The following is an 11,765-nucleotide window of genomic DNA, read 5'->3' on the forward strand; positions in this document are numbered from 1 at the left end:
GTCAGTATTTGTCAAAGTACCCTCCTAGTGGTGATGTCCATCTCAGGACACCAATATTTAAAATGCTTTGTCAATAAAATAAACATAAATAAAAATCTATTTAATTTCGTTACAATTTTATTTTTTTATTTTTACTTTTATATACTTTTCTTTTTTCATTTTTTTGAACTTCATTTAAATGATTTTTGTGGAAATCCAGATCAGTGTGCATTCTAATTCCAGTTTCAGTCCACATGTGGGAAGTCAGCTCACACGTGTTGATAGACAACTGACCGGCCTGGTGATAACTACTCCTACACTGCAGGCGAGTTGGGTACAGGATACTGATCCCGGCATCCCAACTGCTTGAAATCCTGACAGGGGTGCAGGAGGCAGCTAACCCTAATCCTCCCCCTAAACGTAAAGGTGCATACACACGGAGAGATACAACTGAGCGATTTTGACTATATAGTCAAAATCGCTCAGAAAGTTAGTGCATATCTGTCCATGTGTACACAGCCAGCGATAGCGATGCGCGTCCCCGCCAGGTCGCTATCGCTGCTAAAAATAGACTGTGCAGGCAAGTCAATTTTGGCTATGTCGCTGGGAAAGAAAAAGCGTACCCTTGCTTGAATGAGTTAGCCAAAATCGCCCATAGCCAAAATCGCTGGAAAAGTTAGTCAAAATCTCCCACTGCCAGTTCAAGGGAAATCGCTCAGTCAAAATCTCTCATAGTCAAAATCTCTCCGTGTGCATGCACCTTAAAGGTGCATACACACGGAGAGATTTTGACTGAGCGATTTCCCTTGAACTGGCAGTAGGAGATTTTGATTAACTTTTCCAGAGATTTTGACTAACTTTACCAGAGATTTTGACTAACTTTTCCAGCGATTTTGGCTATGGGCGATTTTGGCTAACTCATTTTAGCAAGGGGATGCTTTCTCTTTCCCAGCGACATAGCCAAAATTGACTTGCCTGCACAGTCTATTTTTAGCAGCAATAGTGACCTGGCGGGGACGCGCATCGCTATCGCTGGCTGTGTACACATGGAGAGATATGCACTAACTTTCTGAGCGATTTTGACTATATAGTCAAAATTGCTCAGTTATATCGCTCCGTGTGTATGCACCTTTACTCTCCCTCCCTGCAACCTAAACCTAACCCTCTTTCTGCAGCCTAACCCTAACTGCCCCGGGATACTCAGATCCGAATTAAGAGGGGGGCCCCAGGGATAAGTACCCTGGGCCCCCCTTTTTAAATGGGCCCCCCGCTGCAGCCACAGATCGGATCTCTAGTCCGATCTGCGGTGCTGCGCTCCCGGGAGCCTGCGCGGCGGCTCCACATGCAGGGCACCTGTGCAATCTCTGTCCCCATTCCCTCGGCGGCTCAATACTGCGCGGCTCACTGCAGTAAGATGCTGGCGGCAGCGGCGCCGCACGCAGGGAGTGTATACAGGATGGACAGCTGAGCGACGGCTCAGCTGTCCATTCATCTGTGGAGCAGCAGCCTGTGGCTCAGCCATTGGCTGGGCGCGCAGGCTGCAGGGAGGACAGCGTGTGGAGCCAGCCTGCACCCAGCCAGCACCCAGCCAGCACCATCATCAGAGCAATAGTAAGAGCAGTATTAGGTTCTGGGTTATTAATATATATATATATATATATATATATATATATATATACGTATATACATATATATATATACACATATATATATATATATATATATATATATATATATACACACACACATTTATATATATATATATATATATATATACACATATATATATATATATATATGTATACACATATATACATATAGCCCGGCACTCCTCAAATGGTAAATGCGCCCCGGAGCCTCCAGTATATATATATATATATATATAGCAGAGTGAAGAAAGTCCGGCACTCAAAGGACTTGCTGAACAGCAGATAGCTGGTTTAAATGACGAGCTGACAGCGCAGCTTCAAAGAGTCAACGTTTCATTTATTAACATAAATTTCGTCAGGACAAGAACAGTTTACAAATCAAATAGTCTTACCTTATATACCACACCAGACAAACCATCCCGCACGCTGTGTTTGCTTCCTGGACGGGGTATGATGACGTCACCCCGTAGCGACGCGCGCTCTCCAGCGCCGTTTCCATAGTAACCCGCCGGAGGCATTCACAGCGCTATAACAACACAGAGTAATACACTTTAAAAAGACATGTGTACAAAAGTGAAAAACGACATCAGGTGTGCAAAAGGTTACTGCTGTGAGTGCTACAGAAGCATAACATATATTAAATATAGATACTGCATTACAATGATGTAATAACAAATTAGCATATATAACAACATACACCCAATGGAATCCACTGATTAGTAGTATGGTAAAAATCTATTATGCTGATAGCCTGGTTTTATGTTAAAAATTCAGACTAATAACAATGGTACCTGTATCTACTGGTATATGCTAATTTTATAACGTGGAAAAAAAATTGTAAATATTAACATGGTACTAAGATCGATGTTTAATCAGACACTATGAGGGCAGCAAAAGAATTGGCCATTAAGAATAGCCTATACATGACTAAAGAAAGCACCCCAAGTTGTTGGATTCATTGAGACCGTATGGTGAAAGTGTACGGAGCTCAAAAATCCAACGGGCTTCCCTACGTAATAACAGGGTACCTCGGTCGCCACCACGTATATTGGCAGGAATATGGTCAATGACCTTGTGTCGCAAACTTGCCAATGTGTGTTTAGCTTCACGAAAATGGCGGGCGACCGGTTGTTCTTGAGGGGTGCCAGAAAGGGCGGAGCGTATGGCTTGACGGTGCAGTGCCATCCTTTCCTTAAATTGTCGGATGGTCTTGCCCACATATAGTAAACCACATGGACATTTAATATAGTAGATGACATAAGAGCTTTGACAGGTTAAAACATGTTTGATATTAATTTTAATACCAGAATGTGGATGAGTAAAGAAAGAACCACATTCCATAGAGCGACATGTAGTGCAACCTAGGCACTTGTAGCAACCAGGCCGTCGTGTTAGAAAAGTCCTGGAAACAGTTGTGTCCATATGTGAGATGTCATTTTTGACAAGTATGTCACGAAGATTACGGTTTCGTCTGTAGCTTGGCATCAGCTTGTGATTATGAAGAAATTTTAAATCAGGATCTGCCGTGATTATAGGCCACAGTTTTTTACCGTTTTCCATAATCTTCTGGTTAAGAGGATGGAATTCCTGGACAAATGGAATTCTACTATCCCGTTTCTCAGTGGGATTTTTTGGAACAAGAGAATCCTCACGTTGGGTAGTTAACACCTGATGTTTAATGTCCATCAGACGGGTGATATTATAACCTCTAGTGACAAATTGTTTGATCATCAGATCTATACGTTGTTCTGCTTTTATAGGCGTGTCACAAGTGCGGATAGCACGTAGAAACTGGGATTTAGGGAGACTCTGAGATACAAAGCCAGGGTGTTGGCTATCTGCCCTTAATATGGTGTTTCGATCGGTCGGTTTCTTGTACAGATCGGTGGTGAGTTTCCCATCTTCAATGGTGACTTCGACATCAAGGAATTGTACCTGTTTGTCACTGATGGAGTATGTGAAGTGTATATTCTCATCCAAGGTGTTAACATGGTCCATGGCGGTTTGGAAAGCTTGGCGGGTACTGGTCCAAATGATGAATAAATCATCTATATATCTGGTGAGATATAAAATATGTGGCTGCATCGTGGGGTTTAACAAAAAAAGATTGTGGTCAATATCAAACATGAAGATGTTAGCTAGGGACGGCCCCACGCAAGATCCCATAGCACAGCCTCTCAGTTGGATGTACCATCGACAATCAAAAAGAAAATAATTCCTGGTTAAAGATAAGTGCAGTAGCTCACAAAAAAGTTGTATATCAGGACCACGGTATGCCAGGTTTCCAGTAAGAAATCTGCGGACGGCCTGTACACCCCTCTCATGGGGGATATTGGTGTATAGTGACACCACATCAACTGTACACAGATGACTGCCCTCTGGTAGTGTAGGGAATGACGATAATTTCCTAAGAAATGTGGAAGAATCCTTCAGGAACGTAGATTGATCCTGAATTAGTTCCTGTAGGAAACTGTCCAGATATTGTGATACAACGTAGTAGATGGACTCCCGTGCACTGATAATCGGTCGTCCAGGTGGACGAATGGGATTTTTATGTAGTTTCGGGATGGAGTACAAGACAGGTGTTTTTGGGTGATTGGTGGTTAGAGCTTGGCGGACTGTTTCTGTGATAAGCCCCTTTTCAGAAGCCTCCTTTAGAGTGGTATCCAATTCATTCTTGAATATATTGGTGGGGTCCGACCCCAACTCCTTATATACCTCTGTGTCATTCAATTGAGATTGTAATTCTTGACGATAATATTCAAGATCAAGGACCACTACCCCCCCGCCCTTGTCTGCGGGGCGGATGACAATGTCCTTGTAATTGTGTAAATTCTTTAGAGCCGTCCTTTCTGCTCTGGTGAGGTTATTTCTAGGAGGGACGTAATCGTTGGATATATCCATTGCATGTTTATTAAGAGTCCTAGAAAAGATTTTGAGTGAATTGTTGGAGGAGGAAGGATCAAAAGATGATTTGGGTTTGAATCTTTGCAGCTGAGATGCTGGAAGTTGTACTGGCTGCTTGTCAAAAAACTCTTTTAGTCTAATCTGTCGGGTGAATTTATGAAGGTCGACTGTCCAGGTAAATTTATCAAAAGGAGTGGATGGTATGAAGGAAAGACCTTTATTGAGAACACTTATTTCGTCTCCAGACAAAGTTCTTTTGGACAGATTAAACACTATGTCTTCTTCTTGACTGCGCGCTTCTTGTTTGTGGATCCTTTTCCATTGGCCGCCTCGCCGGGTTGTTTTGTTGGTGCCCCGCGTTGAGCGCGGGTACGAACCCCTAAAGGGGGTTTACCACGGGTTTTCGAAGAATCACCATCCTGATCGCTTTGTGATGACTGTGTGCCAGAAGAGTCGTTGTGAGCCCAATCACGTCGTTGTCGCCATCTGGGCAACCCTTGTCGTTTAGTTGATACACCTGGGTTGTTAACCCATGGATAAACGGAACCTTGTTGGTAATCCCTTTGTACTACCGTGAGCTTGTCGCGTTTAAATTTAAGTAAGTCCTGTCGATATTTGTCAACTTGCTCTTGGAGTTTAGTCATCCACTGGGTATCCGGGTCATTTTTGAACATGTCGTCCAAAGTAGCCTCAAAAGCATGGATGTTGTCTTTAATCTTGGTTAATTCCCGTTGAGATTCTTCGATAACCAAGAGTAGTAAATCAAAACTACATTTATTTAGTACTGCTACCCACCGTCGGCAAAACTCTGAGTTGAATTTACCGATGGTGGGTGCATTTTTGATCCGGAAACCCCTGGGGATCAATTTTTTGCGAAAGTAATCGCTCAGAGTGGAGCCATGTAAAAAATAATCAATCTCTTTCTTTTTTAGTTTAAGGAGTTTGAAAAAGATTTGTTCATTAGGCATGGTGCTCTCAAAAGTGTCCGTAATCTCAGGAAATAAAATGCCTTCTGCTTCGCTCTCAGAGAGAGATAGCACTTCTCCTAGTGGCAGAGGAACATCCCTGTATCCACTGTGGGTAGATTGCTCAATACCCGTTGCCATATTTTTTCAGCAGTGTCAAACACACCAAAAAAAATCCAAACGGAGTGAAAAACGTGAAAAATCAAGAAAAACAAGACAGTCTGTATCCCGGTAATAGAGTAGGGGGTGCCTTGTCAGATGTGAGGGCCAAGGGTAGTATCCATCCTTTTGCAGAGACGGACAATTGCTATGGCTACCCCACTCACATATAATGTTGCAAGGACTGGCACTCCTTAGGATCCAAATAAATGATGTAATTGCCTTGGTGCCAGATATAGGTGATAATAGCAGAGTGAAGAAAGTCCGGCACTCAAAGGACTTGCTGAACAGCAGATAGCTGGTTTAAATGACGAGCTGACAGCGCAGCTTCAAAGAGTCAACGTTTCATTTATTAACATAAATTTCGTCAGGACAAGAACAGTTTACAAATCAAATAGTCTTACCTTATATACCACACCAGACAAACCATCCCGCACGCTGTGTTTGCTTCCTGGACGGGGTATGATGACGTCACCCCGTAGCGACGCGCGCTCTCCAGCGCCGTTTCCATAGTAACCCGCCGGAGGCATTCACAGCGCTATAACAACACAGAGTAATACACTTTAAAAAGACATGTGTACAAAAGTGAAAAACGACATCAGGTGTGCAAAAGGTTACTGCTGTGAGTGCTACAGAAGCATAACATATATTAAATATAGATACTGCATTACAATGATGTAATAACAAATTAGCATATATAACAACATACACCCAATGGAATCCACTGATTAGTAGTATGGTAAAAATCTATTATGCTGATAGCCTGGTTTTATGTTAAAAATTCAGACTAATAACAATGGTACCTGTATCTACTGGTATATGCTAATTTTATAACGTGGAAAAAAAATTGTAAATATTAACATAAAACCAGGCTATCAGCATAATAGATTTTTACCATACTACTAATCAGTGGATTCCATTGGGTGTATGTTGTTATATATGCTAATTTGTTATTACATCATTGTAATGCAGTATCTATATTTAATATATGTTATGCTTCTGTAGCACTCACAGCAGTAACCTTTTGCACACCTGATGTCGTTTTTCACTTTTGTACACATGTCTTTTTAAAGTGTATTACTCTGTGTTGTTATAGCGCTGTGAATGCCTCCGGCGGGTTACTATGGAAACGGCGCTGGAGAGCGCGCGTCGCTACGGGGTGACGTCATCATACCCCGTCCAGGAAGCAAACACAGCGTGCGGGATGGTTTGTCTGGTGTGGTATATAAGGTAAGACTATTTGATTTGTAAACTGTTCTTGTCCTGACGAAATTTATGTTAATAAATGAAACGTTGACTCTTTGAAGCTGCGCTGTCAGCTCGTCATTTAAACCAGCTATCTGCTGTTCAGCAAGTCCTTTGAGTGCCGGACTTTCTTCACTCTGCTATTATCACCTATATCTGGCACCAAGGCAATTACATCATTTATTTGGATCCTAAGGAGTGCCAGTCCTTGCAACATTATATGTGAGTGGGGTAGCCATAGCAATTGTCCGTCTCTGCAAAAGGATGGATACTACCCTTGGCCCTCACATCTGACAAGGCACCCCCTACTCTATTACCGGGATACAGACTGTCTTGTTTTTCTTGATTTTTCACGTTTTTCACTCCGTTTGGATTTTTTTTGGTGTGTTTGACACTGCTGAAAAAATATGGCAACGGGTATTGAGCAATCTACCCACAGTGGATACAGGGATGTTCCTCTGCCACTAGGAGAAGTGCTATCTCTCTCTGAGAGCGAAGCAGAAGGCATTTTATTTCCTGAGATTACGGACACTTTTGAGAGCACCATGCCTAATGAACAAATCTTTTTCAAACTCCTTAAACTAAAAAAGAAAGAGATTGATTATTTTTTACATGGCTCCACTCTGAGCGATTACTTTCGCAAAAAATTGATCCCCAGGGGTTTCCGGATCAAAAATGCACCCACCATCGGTAAATTCAACTCAGAGTTTTGCCGACGGTGGGTAGCAGTACTAAATAAATGTAGTTTTGATTTACTACTCTTGGTTATCGAAGAATCTCAACGGGAATTAACCAAGATTAAAGACAACATCCATGCTTTTGAGGCTACTTTGGACGACATGTTCAAAAATGACCCGGATACCCAGTGGATGACTAAACTCCAAGAGCAAGTTGACAAATATCGACAGGACTTACTTAAATTTAAACGCGACAAGCTCACGGTAGTACAAAGGGATTACCAACAAGGTTCCGTTTATCCATGGGTTAACAACCCAGGTGTATCAACTAAACGACAAGGGTTGCCCAGATGGCGACAACGACGTGATTGGGCTCACAACGACTCTTCTGGCACACAGTCATCACAAAGCGATCAGGATGGTGATTCTTCGAAAACCCGTGGTAAACCCCCTTTAGGGGTTCGTACCCGCGCTCAACGCGGGGCACCAACAAAACAACCCGGCGAGGCGGCCAATGGAAAAGGATCCACAAACAAGAAGCGCGCAGTCAAGAAGAAGACATAGTGTTTAATCTGTCCAAAAGAACTTTGTCTGGAGACGAAATAAGTGTTCTCAATAAAGGTCTTTCCTTCATACCATCCACTCCTTTTGATAAATTTACCTGGACAGTCGACCTTCATAAATTCACCCGACAGATTAGACTAAAAGAGTTTTTTGACAAGCAGCCAGTACAACTTCCAGCATCTCAGCTGCAAAGATTCAAACCCAAATCATCTTTTGATCCTTCCTCCTCCAACAATTCACTCAAAATCTTTTCTAGGACTCTTAATAAACATGCAATGGATATATCCAACGATTACGTCCCTCCTAGAAATAACCTCACCAGAGCAGAAAGGACGGCTCTAAAGAATTTACACAATTACAAGGACATTGTCATCCGCCCCGCAGACAAGGGCGGGGGGGTAGTGGTCCTTGATCTTGAATATTATCGTCAAGAATTACAATCTCAATTGAATGACACAGAGGTATATAAGGAGTTGGGGTCGGACCCCACCAATATATTCAAGAATGAATTGGATACCACTCTAAAGGAGGCTTCTGAAAAGGGGCTTATCACAGAAACAGTCCGCCAAGCTCTAACCACCAATCACCCAAAAACACCTGTCTTGTACTCCATCCCGAAACTACATAAAAATCCCATTCGTCCACCTGGACGACCGATTATCAGTGCACGGGAGTCCATCTACTACGTTGTATCACAATATCTGGACAGTTTCCTACAGGAACTAATTCAGGATCAATCTACGTTCCTGAAGGATTCTTCCACATTTCTTAGGAAATTATCGTCATTCCCTACACTACCAGAGGGCAGTCATCTGTGTACAGTTGATGTGGTGTCACTATACACCAATATCCCCCATGAGAGGGGTGTACAGGCCGTCCGCAGATTTCTTACTGGAAACCTGGCATACCGTGGTCCTGATATACAACTTTTTTGTGAGCTACTGCACTTATCTTTAACCAGGAATTATTTTCTTTTTGATTGTCGATGGTACATCCAACTGAGAGGCTGTGCTATGGGATCTTGCGTGGGGCCGTCCCTAGCTAACATCTTCATGTTTGATATTGACCACAATCTTTTTTTGTTAAACCCCACGATGCAGCCACATATTTTATATCTCACCAGATATATAGATGATTTATTCATCATTTGGACCAGTACCCGCCAAGCTTTCCAAACCGCCATGGACCATGTTAACACCTTGGATGAGAATATACACTTCACATACTCCATCAGTGACAAACAGGTACAATTCCTTGATGTCGAAGTCACCATTGAAGATGGGAAACTCACCACCGATCTGTACAAGAAACCGACCGATCGAAACACCATATTAAGGGCAGATAGCCAACACCCTGGCTTTGTATCTCAGAGTCTCCCTAAATCCCAGTTTCTACGTGCTATCCGCACTTGTGACACGCCTATAAAAGCAGAACAACGTATAGATCTGATGATCAAACAATTTGTCACTAGAGGTTATAATATCACCCGTCTGATGGACATTAAACATCAGGTGTTAACTACCCAACGTGAGGATTCTCTTGTTCCAAAAAATCCCACTGAGAAACGGGATAGTAGAATTCCATTTGTCCAGGAATTCCATCCTCTTAACCAGAAGATTATGGAAAACGGTAAAAAACTGTGGCCTATAATCACGGCAGATCCTGATTTAAAATTTCTTCATAATCACAAGCTGATGCCAAGCTACAGACGAAACCGTAATCTTCGTGACATACTTGTCAAAAATGACATCTCACATATGGACACAACTGTTTCCAGGACTTTTCTAACACGACGGCCTGGTTGCTACAAGTGCCTAGGTTGCACTACATGTCGCTCTATGGAATGTGGTTCTTTCTTTACTCATCCACATTCTGGTATTAAAATTAATATCAAACATGTTTTAACCTGTCAAAGCTCTTATGTCATCTACTATATTAAATGTCCATGTGGTTTACTATATGTGGGCAAGACCATCCGACAATTTAAGGAAAGGATGGCACTGCACCGTCAAGCCATACGCTCCGCCCTTTCTGGCACCCCTCAAGAACAACCGGTCGCCCGCCATTTTCGTGAAGCTAAACACACATTGGCAAGTTTGCGACACAAGGTCATTGACCATATTCCTGCCAATATACGTGGTGGCGACCGAGGTACCCTGTTATTACGTAGGGAAGCCCGTTGGATTTTTGAGCTCCGTACACTTTCACCATACGGTCTCAATGAATCCAACAACTTGGGGTGCTTTCTTTAGTCATGTATAGGCTATTCTTAATGGCCAATTCTTTTGCTGCCCTCATAGTGTCTGATTAAACATCGATCTTAGTACCATGTTAATATTTACAATTTTTTTTCCACGTTATAAAATTAGCATATACCAGTAGATACAGGTACCATTGTTATTAGTCTGAATTTTTAACATAAAACCAGGCTATCAGCATAATAGATTTTTACCATACTACTAATCAGTGGATTCCATTGGGTGTATGTTGTTATATATGCTAATTTGTTATTACATCATTGTAATGCAGTATCTATATTTAATATATGTTATGCTTCTGTAGCACTCACAGCAGTAACCTTTTGCACACCTGATGTCGTTTTTCACTTTTGTACACATGTCTTTTTAAAGTGTATTACTCTGTGTTGTTATAGCGCTGTGAATGCCTCCGGCGGGTTACTATGGAAACGGCGCTGGAGAGCGCGCGTCGCTACGGGGTGACGTCATCATACCCCGTCCAGGAAGCAAACACAGCGTGCGGGATGGTTTGTCTGGTGTGGTATATAAGGTAAGACTATTTGATTTGTAAACTGTTCTTGTCCTGACGAAATTTATGTTAATAAATGAAACGTTGACTCTTTGAAGCTGCGCTGTCAGCTCGTCATTTAAACCAGCTATCTGCTGTTCAGCAAGTCCTTTGAGTGCCGGACTTTCTTCACTCTGCTATTATCACCTATATCTGGCACCAAGGCAATTACATCATTTATTTGGATCCTAAGGAGTGCCAGTCCTTGCAACATTATATATATATATATATATATATATATATATATACACACACGCACACACAGTATCCGGAGTTGCGGCACTCCTGGCAGCTTGGAAAATGACTTTTATTCCGTCATTTTCATCAGGTATGAAAATGACGGAATAAAAGTCTTTGAAACGTTGTCTTCACTTGCTGCTATACAGACTTTTTTTCTCTAAGCCACCAGGAGTGCCGCACCTCCGGGTTCTGTATGTAATATATATTGCATTTGACTGTTTATTGGGAGAACCAGGCAATATGGACATATATAGAGATAGATAGATAGATAGATAGATAGATAGATAGATAGATAGATAGATAGATAGCTATATAGATAGACAGAGATATAAATATATATAGATAGATAGATAGATAGATAGATAGATAGATAGATGTGTGTGTGTGTGTGTGTGTGTGTGTGTGTGTGTGTGTGTGTGTGTGTGTGTGTGTGTGTGTGTGTGTGTGTGTGCCCTCCAAATTGGTAGCAATATTTGAAAAGAGACAAGGCGGCACTCAGAGTCTTTGAAGCAATTCACAAAGGTGTATTAAACACTCATCTTATACACGTTTCTGGGCTTCCCGCGCTGCCCCGC

At 42.1% G+C, this 11,765-nt stretch overlaps 2 long non-coding RNA genes across 2 annotated transcripts; one reads left to right on the plus strand and one right to left on the minus strand.

Annotated features, from left to right (window-relative positions):
- Positions 1-1,944: 1,944 nt before the first annotated feature.
- On the minus strand, positions 1,945-6,193 carry LOC135070272 (uncharacterized). The gene is made up of 2 exons (XR_010256493.1): positions 6,064-6,193; positions 1,945-2,154 (listed from the first exon to the last, which is right to left on the minus strand). It is a non-coding gene; the product is annotated as an uncharacterized LOC135070272 (long non-coding RNA).
- A 566-nt stretch (positions 6,194-6,759) lies between these two features.
- Positions 6,760-11,008, plus strand: LOC135070377 (uncharacterized). The gene is made up of 2 exons (XR_010256594.1): positions 6,760-6,889; positions 10,799-11,008. It is a non-coding gene; the product is annotated as an uncharacterized LOC135070377 (long non-coding RNA).
- Positions 11,009-11,765: the final 757 nt, after the last annotated feature.

Source organism: Pseudophryne corroboree, chromosome 1 (genome assembly GCF_028390025.1).
Source record: "Pseudophryne corroboree isolate aPseCor3 chromosome 1, aPseCor3.hap2, whole genome shotgun sequence".
Classification (NCBI taxonomy): domain Eukaryota; kingdom Metazoa; phylum Chordata; class Amphibia; order Anura; family Myobatrachidae; genus Pseudophryne; species Pseudophryne corroboree.